Source organism: Hordeum vulgare, chromosome 6H (genome assembly GCF_904849725.1).
Source record: "Hordeum vulgare subsp. vulgare chromosome 6H, MorexV3_pseudomolecules_assembly, whole genome shotgun sequence".
NCBI classification, from domain to species: Eukaryota; Viridiplantae; Streptophyta; class Magnoliopsida; order Poales; family Poaceae; genus Hordeum; species Hordeum vulgare.
In genome coordinates this window covers 296,132,136-296,154,262 of record NC_058523.1, presented here as the reverse complement: position 1 = coordinate 296,154,262, position 22,127 = coordinate 296,132,136, and positions in this window count along the sequence as shown.

Here is a 22,127-nt window from a genome sequence, read left to right as displayed (position 1 = left end):
CGCCGAAGCATTTTTTCTCATAGGTGTGCCGCACCTCCACTATATACAGGCGTCCAGCGTAGGCTCAACTCTTGGGCCTCGCACGGACCCTAAAGCCTACCTGTTCCTTCCCTTAACCGCGTGACCCTTTAGGTGCTCATTCACTTGGTCGCAGTCAGTCCACGTCCTATTCGGCTAGTGGGTAGCGGTCTCTAGCAAGACGTGTCGACTCCAAGTGTCCGATGAAGCTGGTTAGGCGAACATGTACTTCATACTTTTGTTCCCTTTGCCACACGATATATGTTGTCGTGCTCAAGGCGATATGGTCATCATTGTTGCCGCTTGACCTCTTTCTCGTTCCGGTGAATCCAATCAGCATTTGGATTATCTCATAATCCTCCTTGCATGGCCATGCTTATCTAGCTCGGATCACCCGAGGGGCCTAGAGTTTATCTCTCCTGATCGGAGGGGCAAATCCCATCTTGCTCGACCATGTCTCGCGGCATAGGTTTGGACAAGCCCGAAACCTACGTTTGTAACTACCCAGTCATCGAGTAGCGTTAGGTCGGCCCAAAGCTAGTCTGTCATCATCCTGAGTACATGTGATAGCTCAGGTCTTAGGACATAGAATGTATGTTGTACTAGAGACTCACAAATGACCTATCACTGCTTCTCATAGTTGGGTCTGTCCAACTCAAACATTATCTTGGCTTGGATTCGACTATGTCGAATCCAATCAGATCTTTCTGAGTCGTATTATGCAGCTAGCATCCAATGCTACATGACCAGTTAGACCGGACCATCCACCGTGTCATATGCTAGTCTAACTCTTTACGTGTACACACAACCCTTTCGACTAGCGACTCTTTAGGACAGTCATCATACAATGCATAGTCACACAAACAAGTCATGTACTTATTAATTACACATCATTGATAATGTCCAAGGACTATCTTTATTCATAAACACATAGGAAATAACATCATACATGATTGCCTCTAGGGCATATCTCCAACAAAAAACACCATGCAAAGTTCATCCCTCGTGTGCTGAGGCGGCTCTCGACAATCCCCAAGCGGATCGAGGAACTGAATAGGTCGGCTGCCCGAAAAGGTCCTATAGCTACTTTGAGCTGGGCCTTGGCGTATGCACCTGAGCTCAAACCAGAAGAAATCGGTGGAGGTTTCCGTGAAACCAAAGAAGACAGATCGTCTTCTACCCAGAAAGATTATACCAATTGTGTAAGGGCGTCTCGTGTGTCAGCAAGTCACCTAGCAGCATAAGTGAACCTGAAGTCTTATCAACCAGCTTACAGTGATGACAACATGCGAGTTTGACCTCCCAGTTATGAGCCGACCAACTAAACTCCTCAACGTTGTAAGCATCTCTTTGCCCCTGAAGTTGTCATTTCCCCAATCTTGCACGAAGAAGCTGAATTCCAAGCTTTAATCCATTGCAATTGGATATGGGCAATCTTCAAATCCAAGACCCAGAACACCTACCGCAGGCTGACGTGGAGGCGACTTAACCTCCCGGACTTTCTCGAAGGTGACCCGGCACAACTTTGTGACTGGAGAATATATCTAATTGCATGATTTGGACGCAACTCCTTTGGGCTGTGTGAAGCCTTGTAATAGGCATAAGGTTAAAACTTTGGGTTTCGTGTTATACTTTTGCATATGCTGAAACATTTGGCATCGCTTTTGTAATATAAGCTGCCTTTCTGAAATTTAATGTCGTGCTGTTAAATTTGTTCTTCATAAGAAAATGACTTCATAGCCACAATGTATTTTATGGAGCGGCCTTAATGAAGAATCCTTTCTTGGAAAACATAACACCACATAGGGCGTCACATTAGTATAAGTAAGCTGATTCAGTGAGTCACGGTAGGTAGACATGCTTGCCAGGCTCTAGTCATACCCAAAGATAGGTTTGTGCAATAACTTGTATAATTTAGGCTGGCGGATCAGACTCAAGTCAGGGTTCAATGAAGTAGGTTCCATGAACCTATGGTTTATCTATTTTCCATATGCACACCTCGCACGACACCTCAATGTTTTAACATTGACAAGTCAGGGTCCATAATGGATTGACTCGCCAAGAGTACATGGGGCCAATAAGGAGAGTCGCAAAGGCGTACAGTGCAATATAACCATTATAAAGCGGTAATTTTTCGCTAGCCAAAAGGGTAAGAAAGTTGAATTCAAAGAATTGCAAGCCCCCAAGTGACCTCTGATTAGGGGAAAGCCAAGAATATGATTGTATAAGACAATGCTATTACTGGGAAACATCTTGGGAACTAATAGCCCCCAGGTAAGCGGGCTTGATTCTCCAGAACATAAATCGGCGCCAATGTTTGAACCATGCATGATGGCCAGTGGTCCTCTTTGGCTTATGAGTATCCATTGTTGAATGATTGCAACATGGCAGCTCATCCTCTTTGATACTAATAGCGTCCATGTTTGAATGACCTCCTTGATGACGGCTCATCCTCTTCGGCGGCTTAGGAAAACAATAAAGACTCATGTACATTATGTAGGCTGAAACGACAAAATACCCGAATTTTTTGGATGTTGTCTTTATTGTCTTGATAAAAAATTAAAAAAAACTAAACTATGCACATAGATAAGGAGCCTAAAGCTCGAAGTATAATAAGGCCTAAGGTGGGCAATGTTCCACGGTTGGGTCGTCTCTTCCTCCGAAGATGGCTAATCTCAACGAAGGTCTATCAGATAATAGGAGACATTATGAAGACTTTTACTAACGACCAAAGGACCTTCCCATGGAGGTGATAGCTTGTGCATGCCTGTGTGATCTTGAATTAATCAAAGCACTAAGTCGCCCTCTTTGAAAACCTGGCTCTTAACTCTTCGGTTGTGATGGCGGCATAGGTCTTGTTGATATATAGCCGACCATGATGCATCCAAATAACGCTTTTCTTCCAAGGCGTCCAAAGAACCCTGACATGCCTGCTCATTGTTTTCTCCACATAAGCGGAGACTCGAGGATAATCATGCCTTATATCACTGGGTAAAACTGCCTCGGCCCCATAAGCGAGAAAAGGGGTGTAACCAATGATATGTTTGGCGTAGTCCGGGTACTCCAAGGTACTGCAGGGAGCTCCTCGACACACCAACTCGGGGTACGTTGTAAGAGGAAACATAAGTCGGGCTTTGATCCCGCGTAGAATCTCGTGATTAGCTCGCTCAGCCTGACCACTGGACTGGGGATGTGGTACCGCGGGTACATCAAGCCGGATGTGTTCCTGCTGGCAAAACTGCTTCATGGTGCATTTGGACAGATTGGTCCCATTATCATTAATGACACTGTGAGGATAACCAAAACAAAAAATCAGTATTTTGATGAACTTCACAGTTGTTTCTGCTTCACAATTGATGACCGGCTCCGCCTCAACCCACTTGGTAAAATTTTCAACCGCTACCAATAGATGAGTCTTTTTGTCAGAAGACATTTTGAATGGGCCCGGCATATTAACCCCCAGACTGCAAAGGGCAATGTGATCGGGATCATGCACAATTCCTGAGCCAACACCCGAACTTGGCGGCCAAATTTCTGACATCCATCACACTTGCGTTCTATCTCTTCCGTGTCTGCATGAGCCGTCAACTAGTAGAAACCATGTCGAAAAGCCTTTGACACCAAGGATCGTGACCCGGTGTGATGCCCACAGTCGCAAGCATGTATTTCATTGAGAATTTCCCGTCCTTCTTTAGGGGAAACACATTGCTGAAAAATTCTTCGCTTGTGCAACTCGCCCTTGCGAATGACCATAGACTTACACCACCGTATTATCTGCCAAGCAGTGATTTCATCCACCGGCAACTCGCCTCTGGCTAGGTAAGCCATATCAGGAACTGTCCTGTCAAGAATTGCACGTAGAACCGCCACCAAATGTGATTCTGGGTCAGGAGCCGCTATGTCCTCTCCAGAAGGCAACTTCATAGAAGTGTTGTGTATGACATCCAAGAACACATTAGGGGAAACAGGCTTGCATTGAGATCCTAGTTGTGACAAGACGTCTGCCGCCTCATTGTGTCGACGATCAATGTGATCAACCTGGTAGCCGTGAAAATGACCTGCCACCTCAGTTACTTCAAGCCTATAAGTCGCCATGAGTGAGTCTATAGAGTCCCAAGTTCCAAAGACTTGTTGAGCTACTAAATCTGAGTTGCCCAAGCACTACAGGAATCAGCTTTTTTGCTGTCAGCCATTACAGACGGCAAAGAGGAGTTCACCGACGACACTGATTAATCCACAGACGGCAAAGAGAACACCTGTCAGCAAAGATTTTGCGTCAGCTTTCGACGACATTGTAGCTTCTTTGTCGTCAGCCTACCCTAAGCGGACGACAAAGCTCTTTGCCATCAGTATTTGGCACCGAGCAATCGGCAAATAACTTGAGATGTCAGCTGATAGGCGACGCCTCTGTTAGGGCTAACGGAGGCGTTGCCGTCTTCCTCCCTCTTCCCCTTTGTCGTCTGCCTCCCTCATCCCGTGTGTCATCTGCTCGCCCGGGCAGGAGACGGCAAAGAAGCTATATGGCTAGCTGCTTTTGCCCCCCAGGGTGCACATTTGGGTGCCATGTGGCAACTTTTGCCATCGGCCAGCTGATGGCAAAGCCCTTTGCCATCAGCTGGCAGACGACAAAGAGCCCACATAGCTTATGTTTTGTTTGTTTTTTATTATGTCACAACACATATATATATATATAATTCAAAGCACATATATGATATATATTTCAAAACACATATATATAGTTCACCACACATATATGATATACATATAAAGTTCATCAATGTACATCCAATATATCGAAAGAACCAACAAACAAAGTTTTACACTGTTCATCCATAGATACATATACATATAGTTCGACATTGTTCATCAACTCAAATGAAAACTAGAACTAATAAGGCACTCCATGAACGCCAGCTTCCATGCATGTAGTACAACTAATCTGCAAAAATATGAATAAAAAAGTCAGAAGAAGAACAACATATGATGTTTTTGACCTAAGTATGTCATTTTAGAGGAAAACAGGCTAAGTATATAATATTCATGAGATAACCAAGGTTCTTAAGCCATTTTGAGCTTATTATGTCATTTGGTACCTAAATAGGCTAATTATGTCATTTTTGGGTAAAATAAGGTAAGGAGAATATGAAATACAAGAAGAAATAGGAGGAGGAGTAGAAGAAGAAGAAATCAAGAAGAAGGAGAAGAAGAAGGAGAATTAGAAGGAGGAGAAGGAGGAGACCTTCTCCTCCTTCTCCTTCTTCTCCTTCTTCTCCTACTCCTCCTTCTCCTTCTTCTTCTCTTCTTCTTCTTCTTCTTCTTCCTTATTTTCATTTTTCCTATTTCTTCTACTCTTCTCCTCTTCTTGGAGCTAAATTATCTAAGTATGTCTTTTTGGAGCTAAATGGGCTAATTATGTCATTTTAGAGGAAAACAAGCTAAGTATATAATATTCATTAGCTAACCAAGTTTCTTATGCTACTTTGAGCTTATTATGTCATTTTGGAGCTAAATTAGTCATTTTAATGAGCTAACAAAGGTTCTTATGATGATTTTCCCTAACTAAGCTAATTATGTCATTTTGGAGGATAATTAGCTAAGTATGTCTTTCTTGGGGAAAATAAGCTACGTAGAAGAAGAAAGAGAAGAAGCAAGAAGAGAAGAAGAAGTAGAAGAAAAAGAAGGGGGAGGAGGACGAGGACGAGGAGGAGAAGGAGAAGGAGAAGGAGGAGGGGAAGAAGAAGAAAATAAGAAGATAAGAAGAAGGAGAAGAAGAAGGAGAAGAAGGAGGAGAGAAAAAGAATGAGAAGAAGAACTTCGGTGAAATGTGTCATTTTGGAGATAACTATGCTTATTAAGCCATTTTGGAGCTAGCTAAGCTAATTATCGGCCATTTAATAGTTACGTTTGGGGAATAGATCATCTTGGAGCTACGTAAGCCTTATTATGTCATTTAGGAGAGAACTTAGCTAAGTATTGGTCATTTTTTATTAAATAGGCCATTTTGGAGCTAACTAAGCTAATTATGTCACTTAGGTGCTAGCCAAGCTAATTATAGGTCATTTTGGAACTAACTTGGGTAAAATTTGTCATTTTGGAGCTAACTATGCTTACTAAGCCATTTTGGATCTAGCTAAGCTAATTATAGGTCATTTAATAGCTAAGTTAGGGGGAATAGGTCAACTTGGAGCTACGTAAACCTTATTATGTCATCTAGGAGAGAACTTAGCTAAGTATTGGATATTTTTTATTAAATAGGCCATTTTGCAGCTAACTAAGCTCATTATGTCATTTAGGTGGTAGCCAAGCTAAGTATAGGTCATTTTGGACCTAACTTGGGTAAAATATGTCATTTTGGAGCTAACTATGTTTATTAATCCATTTTGGAGCTAGCTAAGCTAATTATAGGCCATTTAATAGCTAAGTTAGGGGGAATAGGTCATTTTTTTATTAAATGGGTCATTTTGGAGCTAACTAAGCTAACTTTGTCATTTTGGTGGAAGCCAAGCTAAGTATATGTCATTTTGGAGCTAACTTGGGTTAAATATGTCATTTTAGAGGAGGAGGAGAAGAAGAAGAAGAAATCAAGAAGAAGGAGAAGCAGAAGGAGGAGCAGGAGGATTAGGTGACCTTCTCCTCCTTCTCCTTCTTCTCCTCCTCCTCCTTCTCCTTCATCTCCTCCTCCTCCTTCTCCTTCTTCTTCTTCCTTCTTTTCATTTTTCCTATTTATTCTCCTCTTCTTGGAGATAAATTATCTCATTATGTCAAAAATAAACTAGAGAAAACTTATCGTCGTGGTCGTCAAGGAGGAGAAACACCAGGGTTACTCGCGGCGGCTTCGTTTGAAGGCGGTTGCCCTGGAGAAGTGTCGTGCGGTGCCGCTCGGGAGTTATTCTACAGAAAATATATTTTGCAATGTCTCAGTTAGCATGATGACACTCAATTGTTAATACTAGTTTATAATGACCATTGAAATGAAACTCACCGTGCCAATCGCAGAGAAGACGGGCATCGGCGGAGGGACTTGATCGTTCTTCTCGCACATACTCTGAAGACAGTCGTATTAGTTCGTAATGAAACAGACATTACACACATGATTTGGCTAATGTGAAAAAAACTTACCACAAAAAGCTCGTACAGGGCCCGTTGACCCGCGTCATTCCGGGCCCTCTCGTCCTCAATCAATCGTGTCGTGGTCCGGTCCCTCTACTCAAGAGCAGCCTGAGGAGCAGCCTGGCTTGCCAATCTCTCTTTCTCAAGAGCAGACTGGTTTGCCGCTCTCTTTTTCTGAAGAGCAGCCTGCAATACCATTCCTCGTTACCACGGTAATGATTCATGGTCACACACATAATGAAATGGATAAAGTTTTCTGAGTCCGTACAACTAACCTCGATGGCAAGATCGACTGGCCGTGCACGAGGCATTATCTCAGGACAGGAGCTCAACTGGCGGGCCTTGATCTCTGGGAGAGTGAGTGGACAACATATTATCCCACCTCCAATGGCCATCGAGCCATGGGGCCTCCCGCCACCAGATATCATCACCAACTCTGGATCCAAAGGTTCCTGGCTCGGGTTAAAGTCCTCCCCTTTCCTAGCCTTCCCCGTGTCCCTGTATGTCACGAGCTTGTGGTGGCATGATATGTTGGTGACGTTATTTGGATCATCTAGGTCAGACTCATAGAATCCCTTCGCCTTCTTGTAGGAGGCAATATGGGCCATGCCAAAAAGGTCGTACAAGTGTGGCATCTCCATCTTATTGTGATGCCCGTAAAAGAGAGGAACAAAGTATTAGTAAGGCTCTCAAGCTAGCATGAAAAATGAATTGCATGAATCATGAAGCAAACCACATACCCAATTTCACCCGAACTGAAGTAAGTTGGCGCTGCCTTGATGGTGTGGCACACCAGCCTTTTGGCTACATCGATCCTTCGCATTGTCGTGGACGGCTAGTCAGTTCCCTCTGCACCACTCATCAACCAACGCCTCCCAAAAATCCATCTTATCCACACACCATCTCGGGGGCACCTATAAATTATGAGAAATAATTTTGAGCGCTACGCCTATGAATCAAATCAAGAAAACTACATAGAAGGCCATAAGAATAGGTAATTACTTTCATGTACCACTCCTTCTTCACATACTTTCCGCGACACTCCTTCTTCTACTTCTTAATACCACGAATGGCGTAGTAGTATCGAATAGCCCGCGGCCAAGCCTCGTGGCGTAAGTTATGTAATAAATGCCTACACTCGGCCTCGAGAAACTTGGCCGCCTCCTCCTCATTATGCCTCCTCACACCTACAGAAGGTCTGCAATCAAACGAGACAACACCGATTAGTACAATAATTAGCTATATTGTTAATTTTAGATTGTGTAAAAGGATAATTTACCAAAAAGATCTTGATCACCATCTCGGCCCTTGTGTGGCACAAGACACCATCTATAATTTCCTCCGGTGGGGCCTGCATAGCCTGGTAGTGCTCCTTGGAAAATCCTAGTGTAGGAACCCAACCATCAATAGGCAACGTGACAAACCCCGGAAAATTTGTCCGGCAAAGCACAACAAGGACATTGTTTGGCAAAGCACAACAAGGAAAATTTGTCCGGCAAAGCACAACAAGGGCAAAGCACAACGTGACAACGAGGGTGTGCCCATCCACTGAAGTATGATAAGGTCAACACATTAGATATTTGAAGAAACTTGAAGGCAGAAGCTAAAAAAAGAGTAAATGTACTTACTTATCCCCTTCAGGCTTAATCACCGGCCTCTGCTCGTGGGTAGCCGGCACGACCGGGAGACGTGTACTACCACGCTTGTACACGATAGCCCCGTCCACCTGCACGTCGCCCTCACTATCCGTAAACTCATCCCCACCATCAACAGAACAGCCACCCGGATCCTCGGTCCAATCCGGCACCTCGGTCCAATCCGGCACCTCGGTCCGATCCGGCCCGGCACCCCATCCGGACCTCTCCACGTTGGCCGAAGCATGTGTGGTAGGAGTCCTCTGGGACATAGCCTCAAGAATCTGAGTCTCGTGGGTCGAAGGCACCTCGATCCGAGGCTGATCCTGGACCGGAGTCTCATGGGCCGAATGCCCGTCCACCGGAGGCTCCTGGACCGGAGTCCCCATAGACTCCTCCTCAAACAGGTCCACCATAGTAGTGTTGTGCTCGGGTGAATGAGCTGGTGGTGGCGAGGACGGTGCAATAGTCTTCCTACCTCTTCCCCGGCAACCACCTCTCCGTGTAACCTTCCCCTTCTTACCTACCCGACCAGCACCTCTCCAAGTGGGCAATGCCGCCGACGAAGAAGCACCCGCGGGTGGTGTCGTCAAACTGTCTTCCAAGGCTCTACGGAGATATAGGGTGGAATGGAAGTACCACCTCTCATGCGGGCCGCCGAAGAAGAACCCGTCGAGCTATCTGGACCCGCGACCACCATCTTTCAACACCTGCTAACCTACCATGATAAAGATTAAAATAAATTAGTACAACATAAAAAAAATTGAATAACTGACATGAATAATAATATGTACATATATAATTTAATTTGTGAATCTTACGAACTAATAATCATCATCACTAAAATCTGCCAAGTAACTAAAATCTGCTATGAGTAGTATCCATTAACTATTCACAATGATTACATCATAACTTTTTTTACTAGAGCATGTGTATCCAGTTTGAACTCCAAATATTATGTCAATGTTGTGAAATTATTTTTGTTATTTTCTTCATCTCTATTGGATGTTATTAGTTGCACATTTATACCTAGAGCGGAGCTTGCATCTCGATTGGGTTTATAAGTCACGCATGAGGTTTTAGGACTGTGATTTAACTAATAAAAAATATATAATATGCATCACAAATTATATGGTTAGAGTCATCATTTGACAACGAATCTAAAAATATATTTTTGTAAAATATAACATATGTTTCCCTAGTCAAATTGACGACCTAAAAACATGTGCCCGCCTTATAAACCCAACTAGAGGGCTCCCTTGAGATTGGGTCGCCCTCCCTCCAGCACTGCTAAAATAATTCTCACTACTAGTCTCAAAGTCCAATCTAGTCATTTTTTAGCTCAGCCTAATACATATTTGCACTTCTAAGGCAGCTCAGCCCCCCCTCCATTTTTTTTCGAGATTCGCCACTGATCTCAATGTCTTTGCCATAATTTTTAAAACAAGCGACATGTTATAATTCCTACAATTGGTTTTTTAGTAACCACCTATATAAAGCTAGGGTGCATATATATATACATATATGTATACATATATATATATATATATAAAGTTGATCCCTGCAATACTATATATATATAGTTGATCCTTGCAATACTATTTTTATTTGTCTCAATATGAACACATGTCACTAGACCATACATACCACCTCATGAACTCGACTACTTATATTTCTCTTAACATGCATGGAAAATGCTACATACTATACTTTATAAATATTTTACAAAAAGTTATAATCAAGTCAAAAAGTTATATTTACATTTTTCAATCTCATATTCATATTCCGGATAACCAAATCTCAACAAAATATATATACTGTAAGCCATTCCAAGAACATTTTGAGTGTCATTTTCGGAATGTTGGAATGAAAACTTCTTTATAGATCCATATATAGGGGTGGGGCTGTGGGGGGTCACTCGTAGGGGCGGCTACGGCGTCATGGGCAGCGGGGCCGGGGGTGTTGGGGCCGCGGGATGGCGCCGGGCGGTGGGGCTACGACGCCTGGAGGATGTGGGGCACCGAGGCAGCACCGGGGGCGGTGGGGCGGCGACGGCGGGTCTGTGGGGCACCGGGGCGGCACCGGAGGCGCCGGGGGCGGCGGCGCGACGGTGTTGGCGGCTGTGGCCATCAGGGGAGGAGTGGAAGAGAAGAAGAGAATGAGGTTTGGCTGCTAGACAGTATTGAGAGAGAGGGGGCGGGGTGGGGGCGGGACGGACGTTACAGAATACTAAGGCTTTGTCGTCTGCTGGCGGACGGCAAAGGGTCTAGACCCTTTGTCGTCTGCCTTCGGACTCTTTATCGTCCGCTAGGAGACGGCAAAGAAGGGACTGTAGTTTGACCTAACATTCCCTCGACCAGGTGGGCCCAGTCCAAAGTTTATCGTGTGTTGTCCTAATCTTTGCAGTCTGCGGCTGATGGCAAAGAAGTAACTGATGGGAAAGACATTCTATGCCATCAGCCATTTCTTTGCCACCAGCTTTGTGGCAGCGGACGGCAAACACAGTCTTTGCCCTCAGCCAGCAGACGACAAAGATTTGGGAGACGGCAAAAAACTGAATTCCAGTAGTGACGCATCTGACCCGGCTAAGATTAGTCTCTTTAGCTATTCTGAGCCCGTGTAGAAGAGCTTCGTGCTCTGCCGCATTGTTAGTTCAAGGAAAAATGAGTTGTAAGACATAAAAAACTTATCACCTCGTGGACTGGATAACACCACACCAGCTCCTCAGCCCTCCAATTCCGTGGAACCGTCAAAGTGAATAGTCAAGTACGTGTTGTCTCACTTATCTTCTGGAATCTGTAATTCACTCCAATCGTTGATGAAATCCACCAAAGCCTGACACTTGATCGCTGTGCGCGGCATATACTTCACGTGATGAGTACCAAGCTCAATTCCTACTCAGCAACTCATCCAATAGTCTCACGGTTTCTGTATAATGTCTCCAATTTGCGCTGAACTGACCACAGTGATTGTGTGCTCGTGAAATTAGTGTTTCAGCTTTCGGCTCGCCATGAAAATCCCAAAGACCAACTTCTTCCAATGTGGGTATCGTTGTTTAGACAAGGTCATCACCTCACTGACAAAATACACCGGCCGCTCAACTGGATACTTCTTTCCTTCTTCCTTGCGTTCGACCACGACTACCATACTCACGGCCTTTGAATTTGCGGCAATGTAGAGGAGAAAAGGCTCTTTGTCAGTCGGGGCGGCTAACACAGGAGGCTCAACAAGTTGTTTCTTGAGGGCCTCAAAAGCCTCATCAGCCGCTTCTGTCCAAACAAAGTTATCTGTTTTCTTAAGAAGCTGGTAAAGGGGGATGATCTTCTCACCAAGGCAACTTATAAACTGGCTCAACGCCGCAATGCGACCCGCCATACGCTGGACCTGATTGATATTGGCCGGCTTGCCAAGAGAAATTATCGCCTTGATTTTGTCCGGGTTATCCTCAATGCCTCGCTCAGATACGAAGAAGACCAATAACTTGCCCACGGGAACACCGAACACACACTTGGCCGGGTTAAGCTTCATTTATTAGACAAGAAGATTATTGAACGTCTCCTTGAGATTTTTCAAGAGGGTTTCCTTCTTCTGAGATTTCACCATGATGTCATCAACATCGACATGAACGTTGCTCCCGATCTGAGTGTGCAAGCAGTTCTGCATATTGCGTTGATAGGTCGCCCCTGCGCTCTTGAGTCCAAAGGGCATAGACACATAGCAGAAAGCGCCAAAAGGGGTTATAAAAGCCATCTTTTCATGACCTGGTGGTAGCCGGAGTACGCATCCAGAAAATAAAAACGCTCACAGCCTGCCGTAGAGTCAATGATTTTATCGGTACGGGGACAACTAAAGGATCCATTGGACAAGCTTTGTTGAAGTCGGTGTGATCAATACACATACGAAAAGTGCCGTTCTTCTTGAGAACTAGAACCGGTTAGCCAACCTCTCTAGGTGGATGACTTCGACGATGAACCCGGTGGCCAAGAGCCGAGCGACTTCTTCCCCAATTGCCTTGCGTCTCTCCTCATTAAATCGTTGTAGGTATTGTCAAATTGGTTTCATCTTCGGTTGCACATTGAGGTGGTTCTCAGCAAATTCTCTTGGTACTCCTGGCATGTCAGAAGGTTTGCATTGAAAGATGTCCCGATTCTCACGGATGAATTTGATGAGCGTGCTTTCCTATTTAGGATCCAGGCTAGTCCCAATGGTGAACTGCTTAGAAGAGTCGCCTAGGGCGAAACCGACTTGCTTGGTATCATCCGTTGGCTTAAACTTAAGGGGAGGCTCAGAATCAATAGTGGGTTTCTTGAGGGGACTCTGATGTTTGCTGTGTATCCCTTGCAACGGTGCCAGAAATAGTTGTGTCAACGGCACCAGGAATCCTTCAGCTACGGCTACACCTTAAGGGACTTCCTAGGCAAGTATGCAAAGGATTTCCCCCGTGGCCCTGGAGCCTTGTGTTGGTGTTCCCTCGAAGCGGAAAGGGTGATGCAGCACAGCGACGATAAGTATTTCCCTCAGTTTGAGAACCAAGGTATCAATCCGGCGAAAGAGTATCTCAAGATCCTGCACAAACACAAAAGCTTGCACCCAACACTATGAAGGGGTTGTCAATGCCTTATAGATTGTTTGCCAACTGAGACCTGAAAGCAACAAAGTAACAAAGCAAAGTAAAAGCGGAGATGTAAACGATGGATGTGAATAGACCCGTGGGCCGTAGTGTTTACTAGTGGCTTCTCTCATGAATGCAAGTAGACGGTGGGTGAACAAATTACTGTCGAACAATTGATAGAACTGTGCAGAGTCGTGACGATATCTATGCAATGATTATTTCTATAGGCATCACATCCGAAACAAGTAGACCGATACTTTCTACATCTACTACTATTACTCCACACATCGACCGCTATCCAGCATGCATCTAGTGTATTAAGTCCATAAGAACAGAGTAACGCCTTAAGCAAGATGACATGATGTAGAGGGATAATCTCAAACCAATGATAAAAACCCCATCTTTTTACCCTTGATGGCAACTGCTTGATGTGTGCCTTGCTGCCCCTACTGTCACTGGGAAAGGTCACCACATGGCAGAACCCAAAACCAAGCACTTCTCCCATTGCAAGAATCATAGATATAGTTGGCCAAACAATACCCAAGACTCGGAGAGACTTACAAGGATATCAAATCATGCATATAAGAAATCAGCAAAGACTCAAATATATATCATAGATAATCTAATCACAAGTCCACAATTCATCGGATCTCGACAAACACACCGCCAAAGAAGATTACATCGGATAGATCTCCATGAAGATCATGGAAAACTTTGTATTGAAGATCCAAGAGAGAGAAGAAGCCATCTAGCTAGTAACTACGGACCCGTAGGTCTGAAGTGAACTACTCACGAGTCATTGGAGGGGCGATGATGATGATGAAGAAGCCCTCCACCTCCAAAGTCCGCTCCGGCAGGGTGCCGGGAAGGGTCTCCAGATGAGATCTCGCGGAAACGGAAGCTTGCGGCGGCGGAAAAGTATTTTCGAGGCTCCCCTGATTTTTTGCGGAATATTTGGGAATTTATAGTCCAAAGACCTAGGTCAGGGGGCAGCTAGGGAGGCCACAAGCCTGCCCACCACCGCCTCCCCCCTGGTGGCGGAGTGGGGGCTTGTGGGCACCCTGGATCCCACCTGGCTTGGCCCAAAAGCCCCCTGGACTTCTTCCATTCTGGAAAAAATCATTTCGGGGTTTTTCTTCCGTTTGGACTCCGTTCCAAAATCATATATGAAAAGAGTCAAAAACACGGAAAAACAGGAACTGGCACTTGGCACTGAATTAATAAGTTAGTCCCAAAAAGATATAAAAAGGTACATAAAACATACAAAGAAGGCAAGATAACATCGTGAAAACATCAAAAATTATAGATACGTTTGAGACGTATCAGACTCATGTTGGCTAGATCCACATTTGCCTTGTGAAATTTTAATTCTTCACCCGGGCATGCCGACTCAGCGTAGGCAGCATCTCCTTCCTTGTACTCTTGTGCTATCTTTCGATCTCCATTGAATGTGATAGTCCCTTTGAGACCCGACATCTTGAGCTTGAGGTGCACATAGCAGGGTCGGGGCATAAAACGAGCATAAGTCGGTCGTCCGAACAAAGCGTGGTAAGGACTCTTGATCTTGACCACCTCAAACATGAGAGCCTCGCTCCTATAATTAGATTCATCGCCAAAAGCAACATTTAATTTGATCCGCCTGACAGGATAAGCCGACTTTCCCGGGGCAATGCCGTGAAAGACCATGGTCGAAGGCATCAAGTCGCTTTTAGAAAAATTCATCCGTCGAAAGGTGTCATAGTATAAGATATTCATGCTTCTTACTCCATCCATGAGAACCTTGGAGAGTGTATCCCACCTGTGGTGCCACCACCAATGCTAAGTCGCCCGGATTATCAACACGGGTCGGGTGATCATCTCGACTCCATGTGATAGGCTATTCCGAGAAATTGAGGTATCTAAGAACCGCCGGCTCAGCCATGTTGATCACCCTCTACTTAACTTTCTTATCCCGCCTGCAGGTGTTAGTGGTGAATACACGGTACTGACCGATGTTTAATTGCTTAGGGTTGCTTTGAAATCCGGCCTGGTTGTTCTGCTGTTGGAAGCTGCCCAGATTATTATGCTCCTAGAAGCCACCCTAGTTGTTGTACTGCTGGTTACTGTGACTAGAATTAGTAAGAATGCTTCTACAAAACTATTTCGACAACATATGATTCTAAAGCCACTTGCAATTGTTAAGTTTGAGCTAGAATTGCTTAGAAAAAATGTATATCCCAAAATACATCCGATGGAAGAATTTCCTACATGACTAATGGAATTCCTGCTTGAGAACTCGCGAAACATTCAGTTATGCCATCGGGTCCATGGATACAAGTAGTAAAACATCACACAACTCCTAACATGACACTACACTCCAATGTAACACACCCGTCAACACGTGACCAAAGTCTCATAAACTCATCCATCTCACAGCCTCGAAAAACACAATGATACTAAGTATGGCAGTATATTCGAACTCTCTCCACCAATACTGGGATGCCGGAGTCCTCTTGCCACTACTAGTTATGAAGCAATTTTCAACATCCTCCATCCTGAGATACTAAAACATCTGAATGATAATGATGTGCTCGAGAATCCCCTGGAGCTCAACCCCCTGAAAGTAATCAAGTAAGACAGGAGGCACCAAGTCAAAACACCGTCACATCAGTATCATATAGATTCCAAAATATCCGTTTGATCCTAAAAAATATTGAGCAAAGAGAGGAGTAGAATTAAGATTCCTAAGTCGTGAACCTCACTAGAGCAGGGAAGTAGAGTAAAAAGAAACCTACTCCCCAATATAACTAAGCCTCAAAATAGTATTCACTAGACCCGACTCAGCCAAGTTCGATCAATCAAGTTTGGGGACGAGCAGCCACTTTCCATATTTGGGGACGAGCAGTCAATAGTGAAAGAGATGCACCTTAGCATTTCACAAGTACAGAAATCATCGCAATACATACATGAAGTGATGAGTATATGAAACGGCTTACACTCTCCACAAGTTAAGTCACAAGTCCCTCAACAATATATTCCAAATCATTTGTCGTGGCAATGACCCTAACAATAGTACCTGGGGGTATGAACAAAGGGGTGAAGTCTAACTAGGCGTAGTGGATACACTCGGATGTACGAGTTCATGCCCCACTCGGAAGTGGTAATAGCCCTACATCTCGAGCCGTGAGGCTGATGTTTGCTTAGGGGTTATTAAAGATTACAAGGTGTTGAACCCTTGAGTAGGAGCCTAGGAGAGGATTATATAGTACATGCCACGACCGACCGAGCTTCATTACAAGGTGAGTTAATGCTAATAAACAGGGAACTTACTAGAAATGGCACCTATAACTCTTAGTGTTACTGGTAACACGGGTCTTCAGTGCACTTCATGTGATGGATTGAGTCCTTAGCCGTTGCAGCCTCTTCGGTACCTTCACCTTGTTGTGGTCCGAGTGCCAGGATGGATCCGACCGATACAAGGTGATCCGAGTGACTCCAGGCAGTTCAAGTGATGTTACGTTGTACCGAGTGAGGTCGAGGTTACGCCTGCAACTTTATGGACACTGATGTCCATAAGGGGTTGTAGGTGGGCCTAGGGAAGAAGGTATGTAGGCCTACCCCTAATGTACAACCCCTTAGTAGAACCTGAATTGGTTGAGGTTTTGTGGACCTAGTGAATGACTTCCTTCCATGTCTCCGGTATTTTGGAGATTCTTGGGTTGTAGCTTGGGGCTGCGTCATTCATACTCTTAGCAAACCTCCATGGATTCAAGAGTGACAAATTCGGATTGCTTGACCATACAGGTGTGCCTGCAGTCGGGAGTGATCGACTATATATCGGGAAGATAGATTACATGAGTTGGGCGAACGAGAGCGCTGTACTCTGCGTGCTCAATCGGCAAGTCGGGACAGATCCCCACTTGTATTGGGGCAAGGACGATCAGGTCGTCCTCACTAGTTTCCCGAATGATCTGGATCCCGCGGGGGGACGAAGAAAAGAACATTTGGCTCACCTAGTCAGACGTCGTGGATACGGAATCCATTTGGGATATGAGGTGAAACGGTTTTTCCACAACTTTCTAATTGAGGGGGCGCGCGGGGGGGCAGGGGTTTCGGTGGATACGCAGGTAGTGGAAGTAATGTGGTGACGCCCCAATTTTCACGCATGTGATGTTGCTGTCCTGCTACGATGTGCGTCATCCTTGGGATAGTGCATATCTTCCTCGGGGCGGTGATATACTTGATGGGGAATCTCCCTGTTGTGTATTTAAGGCGCGAGGTGGATGAGAGAGAGGATCGCGCCTTGGAATTGGGTCCTTTCCATCTCTACTTCCTCCTCTTGCCACAAAAAACAAGAACCGCCAGTTGCCTCCATCGATTCCCGACCTCGACCTCTCCAACGCCCAGCATGGTGAAGGGAGCAACATCGAAGGCCGAGCGGGCCAATAAAGGGTCGCGTGGATCCTCCTCGAGCGTCGGAGTGCTCCCGCAAGGATGGATCTAGGGCGACTGGATGTCGTGCCGAGTCTCGGAGGGGCGGCTACTGGAGCTAGAGGTCGAAGTCCTTGTCGCTCAGGAGAGCTGGCGACTGCCCGAGGATGGCGAGATAGAGCCATCCCCCGAGAAGGACGAGCGACTGCTCTTCCTTACCTACATCAAGAGACGTTTTTCGCTGCCTCCGCATCCCTTTTTCTGAGCGTTTCTTGCTTTCTTCGGGGCTCAACTCCACCATCTGCCCCCAATGTTGTCTCATATCTAGTCGCGTTTGTGTCTCTGTGTGAGAATTTCCTCGGGTGTCACCCACATTGGGGTTTGTTCAAGCGCATGTTCACATGTCGTGTGATGACTGTGAAAAATTCTTCCACCTCGGGGGATGAACCAATGTAGCGCAGCTTTGTGGTGGCTTAGGCATTCAACTTAGGGTCAAGAGTAGTGTAACGCCCAAGATACGATCCTATCCTTATCTTTGGCACGAGGGCCTCGACAGGGATAGAAGCGCATCTCATCCTTTCGTTAGAATGGATATCATTACAAGTACATGTACTGATAATATGAGTATAAGGAGTTGTATTACACTCGCCAAAAGCTACATCCAGATCACATAAATACAATAACATAATCAATCATCATGAAGAAGAGCAGGGTCCGGCTACCGATGGAAACAAACGATAAAAGAACAACGTCCATCCTTGCTATCCCAGGCTGCCGGCCTAGAACCCATCCTAGATCGATGATGAAGAAGAAGAAGAAACTCCAAATAGGTCAATCAGCATGCTCACTCAAAGTAACTCTTTACATGTACATGCAACTGGTGTTGTAGTAATCTGTGAGCCACATGGGACTTAGCAATCTCATTTCCAAAGGTATCAAGACTAGCAAACCTTAATGGGTGAGGTATGGTTAAGTTGTGAGGCTGCACCAAGCGACTAGCATTTACTTGAGGTAACTTACGAGTACAAGAATAAAAGAGGGGGATGATCTACGCATAGCGGACGTGAACTACTGATGATCATATGAATTATCCTGAACACCTACTTACGTCAGACATAACCCCACCATGTTCTCGATCGGAGAAGGAGCTCACGAAAGAGACAGCCACAGTTACGCATTCAGTTGGCATGTTTTTAATTAAGTTTACTTCAAGTTATCTAGAACTGGATGTTAAACATAGTTTCCAAGTTTGACACATAACCGCGGGCCCGGCTTTCCGAAAGATTCAACCCTGTAGGGATGCTCCAACTATTCCATCACAAACTACCACACGTTGCATAGAAACCCTCGAACACGAATCTCGTGATCTCCTCGAATCCCTTAGTGGAAAACCTCAACTCTGAGATAGCCCAAAGCATAACCGGAATCCCGATGCACAACACGCTCGCGAAAGGTAAAAAAATTCCAGCAAGGCCGCCCGGCGTGTCGACGATCCCGATAGGAGACAAGTATCTCGTTCTCAGGACACGACTGATCAGCATAGCGTACGGTGGCCTGATAGGAATCTCCCGAGTTGGCCCCGCAAACGGCTCTAGTTTTGACCAGCACCACCAGCAGTGGGCCCCCTATATTATGTTGAATTACTCCTCGGGTTCATGACGCCCTATGTTTTTTAGTATTATTATGTTGGGCAAATATACTACCAATGTTGGGCCTTGCCAAACGAGTTTTATCCCAAAACGAAAATCTAGGAGGTCCCCATAACAACCCCAAGCATGTTAGGAGCAGTCATTTATGGATCATAACACTAGTAGGCAAAACTAAGACGATAAAGGTGGAACAAAACACCAGGCTAGAAGGCCAAGCGTTCCACCTTTTACCAACTATATAAGTGCATTAAACTAATTAGCAATAATATGGTGATATAACAAGGAACCCATGTCGACACTTGGAAGCAACTGCACCTGCAACTAGCAACGCTATAAGAAGGTTGTGCAAGCGGTAACTTAGCCAAAGAGTGGTTTGCTGGGACGTGAAAAAGGTTAGAGGTTTTCATGGCAATGTTGGGAGTCATATTAAACACGTGGTAGGCAGTGAGACATAGCAAAAGAAACTAGACAACTAGCATGGCATTCATAGTAATGGTATCTAGCCAAATGGTCATCTTGACTTTGATCCCGCTTGGAAGAAGAACGACTCCGTGAAGCAGACGAACCGACATAGTCGAATGGATCTTCACATTCCGACACGCTTGCGGCACTCTATCGAGATGAAGCAAACCAGAAGCAAGAATCAACACACGGTATTCACCATGGCACATGTACGATATGATGCACTCCCTAATATGATGCATTTCCATTTCAATTATGCAAGGCACGACATGACAATTCACAACTATCAAACACTACACATTAAGTGAAGCTCAATATGCAACGAGTTGCTTATTGATGAAACTCCACATTTGAATTTCTTAGTTCACTCCTGTTTAGCTACACATCAATATTAAATGTTGTTAAACATGGCAGGAAGTGAAGCATAATTAACCAACCTATCTAGGCATATTAAATGAGGTCAAAAACAACTTAGAGCATCTCCATAATGACCCCATAAGTTAATTAAGAAATCTGTCCAGATCTGAACTAAAATGTTTTAATGTTTCTTAAACTTCAGAATAAAGAGTTTCACCTGATTCTACACGTCATTTTAGTCGATTTACATTTAGAGATCATTGCAAACGGAGCTACGGTTCAAAAGATATGATCATCACAAGATATGATGCCATGAATGCAATATGTATTTAGGTGATAGCCACAAGCATTCCAAACCATGAAGGAAGCAAGATATAACGAAACTACATGAGATTCTAAGCAAGTTTCATATATGACACGTTCAAAACGGAGCAATGGTTCAACAACTACAAGCAAAACAAGATATAGCTACAATCTACCAACAACACCAACATGGCATTTTCTACACCCCAAAACTACAAGCTACATAATTCTAAAATGCTCAAACAAGACATGAAGAAGTAGTGGTCAAGATGCACAACAACACCCTAGTAAATATATCTAGCATGGAAGCATGGATCACTAGGAAAAGAACTCTCAATACAGCAAAGCACACAGTTTCAGACTTAGTGAAAATAACAGTTTTGATAGTGCGGTTTTCAACCAAAAGGCATATTTGCAGCAATAAAACTATAAGCAAGAGGGTATGGAATGGCATGAACATTTACAACATGCTAGTGAATCTTAATCCCTACAAATAACTCCATTGCACCAACCCCAAAGGGGTTGTAGATCACTAGCAAATCACATGGCAAGGCAGCAACACAATATTGCAGATTTCAGACTTCGAAATGTTTTAGCATCTCAAATTAGCACTATTTTCTAGCATGTTGGCAACAAGTAAACAACATCTATACATGGATTTCCGTAGCAACCAAAATTACCAGGAGCTAGCATACATGTACAAGGGAATAACTCATGTTCACAACTAATTCGTATCATGCACAGAATAATTCACACAAAATAAACAAAAGGGCACCATTGCAAAATAACGTGCACACTAACTTACTCAAAAGGAAAAATAAATGCACAGTTAAATTCTATGTTTTTTTACACCAAAAACATATATAATATGTGGGGTTACAAATAAAACAAATGCCACCACATATATGAGAGAATTTTGAACTTGACATAGCAAACTATTTATGCCACCTACATGAAAACAACAAGACAACTATTTTTACCATGCATGGAAATATGTTGCAAACAACATGAACATTTTACCTACTAGCATTGAGCAATCCAGATGCACACATAAATAGCTACAGAATAAATCACCTAAACATAAAAGCACGCAAAACCATGCAAACAGTAGGTTACACATTTTTAAATATGCATGCAAGATGGAAAATGTTAATCTACACGACATTCTACATGTTAAAACTTATTGCGATTCAACACATGGTTTAAAAGTTACAAACGTTTTAAAATAAGCACATATTATGCAATTTAACAATCCGGGCTAATTAGACAAATTTGTGGATAGGAAAAACGCATTGGGCCAACATCTGCTACTAGGCCGAAACTAACCTACACAGAAGCTTGCGCTTCATAGCTAGCAGGCGCGCATGGGCGAGGGATGGGGCAGCTCACCCAAGTGCTTAGGGGCCTCAGTGTGGGAGGCGGTGCAGGGGAGCGGACTCGGCTGGCAGTGCGGGGGCCAGGTCTTCTAAGCCGACGGCTAAGGCAACCCATCGAGCGACATGGAGGCGAGATCACCCCGTCGTCCTTCCTCGATCCGCTCTGGATCGGAAGGCGACGGTGGCAGCATTTTGG